Source organism: Mizuhopecten yessoensis, unplaced genomic scaffold (assembly GCF_002113885.1).
Source record: "Mizuhopecten yessoensis strain PY_sf001 unplaced genomic scaffold, ASM211388v2 scaffold9409, whole genome shotgun sequence".
Classification (NCBI taxonomy): Eukaryota; Metazoa; Mollusca; class Bivalvia; order Pectinida; family Pectinidae; genus Mizuhopecten; species Mizuhopecten yessoensis.
Window position 1 is genome coordinate 285,809 of NW_018408033.1, and position 3,650 is coordinate 289,458.

Below are 3,650 nucleotides of genomic sequence, written 5' to 3' on the forward strand. Positions count from 1 at the left end.
TTACGAGGATGACATTTTCCCCTTCCAGGAAAGAACTCGTCCCGAGTTTTCCATGGGATTCCTTTGCAAGTATCGCTGATAACTATTTTGTGAAATCTCCCGGGTCCCTAAGTAGGTGCGAATGTAATAGGTGTCATTATTTGTTCAATGCCTCCGCCAGGAGTCGAACCCGGGACCTCTGTTTTACTAGTTTTTACGCTCTACCGAAATTCTCCTTAGCCAAGTCAGTAGGAAGCGGCTTAGTATTTTACCAGGGTGACACAGAACAAAGACCACAGCAAGCATCTCAACGGGAGAGAAGTCATCGTGTAGTCTTTAAATTCCATTTGAACATTTAAAATATATTTTTTAACAAATGTATGGTGTGGATAAAATGCATGCTTCACGTGAACGAGTAAGCGCTATTTATCTGTCTACGTCGTCACGCCCAATGGAGACACGGCTTTCCGTCCGTCTATTTATCGGTAACGTTCAACGACATGCGTAATAATGATCCTAGTTCATGCATGTAGCTCATCAAAACTGAGAGGTGAGTGTTGGCGTTGGTCCGGAGAAAGACCCCATACAATTTGATAGAACCGCAGTGCGTGCCTGTACAGCTCTCGCGAGTTCTCGCGCTGGTTTTTCTAATTCGAGGAAGCGTAGTGGTGCGATTCAGATGTCTTGTAAATTTGAAAGTTTTGATGTCACACTGCGAGCTCTGCATTCGATCGGGAAAGCACACACGCGACTGTCGATACGGAACACTGCCTTAACAGGGGAATTTCGTTAAGTCCCGTGGAGCTCCGTAGCAATCTCGCTAACTCTCAGCGTATGATGAAGAGCGAGATTTCGTAGTTCCGACATGCGCAGCGGGTGGACTTTGTCTGTTTCCTCTAATTCCGAGCGTAATGTCCTTTCGCTATTATCCCCGATTAACAAAACTAATATAGCGCAGAGTTAATGCGCAATTTTTACACAGCCATCCAATCAGTTTTAATTATAAACAAGATGGCACTATTGTTTAGTGTTGTATTTTCACGGGCCTTGCAATTTTCCGTGCACGGCATCTGTTTGATGTACAATAATTATAAAACGAAATTCCATATAAAAGTGAATTAAATCGAGATACAAAGGGGTTTGTTCTTATGGACAAATTGAGCTCAGGGTTGTTTTGAAATACCTGGCCCATCATTGTCAGAACAGATAATCGTATTGGCATTAATGTGACACAGCAAACAATTTAACGCCATTTTTCATGTCAAAGAAAAATCTATAGTTTCCTGGTATATATATATATATATGCGTAATACGGTTGGATGTTTGTAAATACGTCTGCCTGCTCTGCAGTGACGCAATATAAAGATACCATAGTTATCTGTGAGTTCTGGAACCATAACTCTGGTGTTATTATCGTGACGTCACTACAATTATGATATAAATATTAAACCGTATTCTTTTCATTGTACTAGTTATATATATATTACCGGCGATGGAGGTAATATTAACGGGACCCTTTTCTTTTCAGGTTAAGGGTTAATTTGAATTGAAACGCACGTGATCTAGTCGAACAACTTTTCGAAGATTTATATTTTTAAAAAGCTTTAAAATATAGCTGATCAAGAAATATCGAGTGTCTTTGTCAAAAGTAATGATCAGATGAATAAACCCATATCAAACAGAAGTCGTTTTATCCTCCCAAAACAGTACCCGAGATAAATACGTCGTATTGCATTAGTTACACACGCACTTATACTGTTCCACGTGACGCAATTTTAACCAATCAGATAGTTTTCACGTATCTAATAATATTGTGTTTACATCCTGTATGCTGGTTGTAGTTGTGGCAAAATCTTACACGGTCAGTATTTAAACACGTGTAAAACACGTGTATATACATTGAACTTTTAGTAGATAACTGATAATGATAAGGCAGCTGGTCTCTTTATCGGAACATATGTTTAGCTCTGATTCTAAAACTATTGGAAATAAACGATTAAATATAAGTTGACTAATTTATCAATCGGAAAACATCTCAAATACAACCTTCTGATTGTTATCAACTTGACATCGGCGGGGAAAAACAAAGTATGACTGATTTCCACAGAAGTGTCAGTGCGCCTCCTGGTGAGAAAGGGATTATCCTCTTTCATCAGGGGCGATAATAGGATCACACTATACCCGCGAGGTGGCCCGTTTATCTCACAACGAGGTTTCGGATGTCGATTATAGAAAATTAATGTCATATTATCAAATCTTAATCATCAAATGAATCAAACTTACCTTGCTAATCGACCGTATTTTAAGTTGACAGACCCGTAAAGACACTAATTATAACTAAAGGTCCCTGGTAGTAGTTTTTATACCGATTGCAATCGGCGTCGAGATAAATAAACACCCTGTTCACGGCATGCTGGGTAATCTCCAACATCGCGACAACTGTGTTGTTTATTTTCCAATTGTTGTTATGTTTTGGTTAGAGTTTTTTTCGCTGTTTGTTTTCTATCACATCATTACTCTTCCTATCGGCAAAATCTCGCTCCCCATCGAGATCGCAGCGAGAGGACACCGGTTGACACTAATAATGCTAAGAACAGCTAGTTTACGCCATCAACTAGCTGGATACCCGGCTAATCGTGACGTCGTAGTCAGTCACACTCGGGACTGGTTTAACAATGAAGATTTCAGACAAAGGAGTCATTTTGCACTCTCCATATTAAAATGATCTAATATGGCTCATAGAAAATTGAACATTTTTTTTTTTTTTATCAAGACTACTTAAACTTTAAACTTTAAATGCTCCCTTTCCCTACTATAAACTTCGGTGAACAGGATGTACTAACCTACATACGTATCTCGTGTACAGATTGTTGATTATTCTCAATTTTGTTCTTAGAATGCGAGCATTTTTATAGAGTACGAATTCAATTCATTTCCATTGACTATGATTTGGTTATGAAAATCTGTCCGTAGATAGCAATATATCATTATTCAGGCACGTGCAAATCCAGCAACCGTTTTTAAGTAATATATACTAATTGTAAAGTATATCATGTATGCTTGTTAAAGGATATCATGTATAACTCGTATATATCATAAATAACAGTCATATTTCTAGATGGAGTGGGATGAATATTTTCAAGAGTGCGTAGAACAAAAAAAAAAGTATTAGGAATATTTTCCCCACTCGTGAAATATCACTTTTATATAGGATAACAAATATTTTCCCATATTCTCTCTTATTCGTTGGATCATTTTCAAATGGAGGTCGGTCATTTGTGGTATTGACTCGGTATGAGTATTTGGTTATTGCATTTTTCTTCATAAAGACATACATCTCCGGCCAAAAGGATGCTGTATGGAGACGTCACTCGAAATGGTTAGGTCATCAGTGACGTCACAAGTACATGTAACAGTACCAATGTTTTAACTTTTCACACTGCTCTCTGGTTGTTCAATTTAGAATAGAAATAACAAGAAAGCTTGTTATTTCATATCATATATCATACATCTCTGTAGTAGCAAAAAGGGCGTTATTTTCACTATTAAACCTCATATTAAAGTTATAAACAAATGTAAATGAACACGCTATGTAACGCAATCGAGCTAATTTAGCTTGACAGACCTTACCTCGATAGTGGTGCACTAGACAGAATGGATCCCCCCCCCCC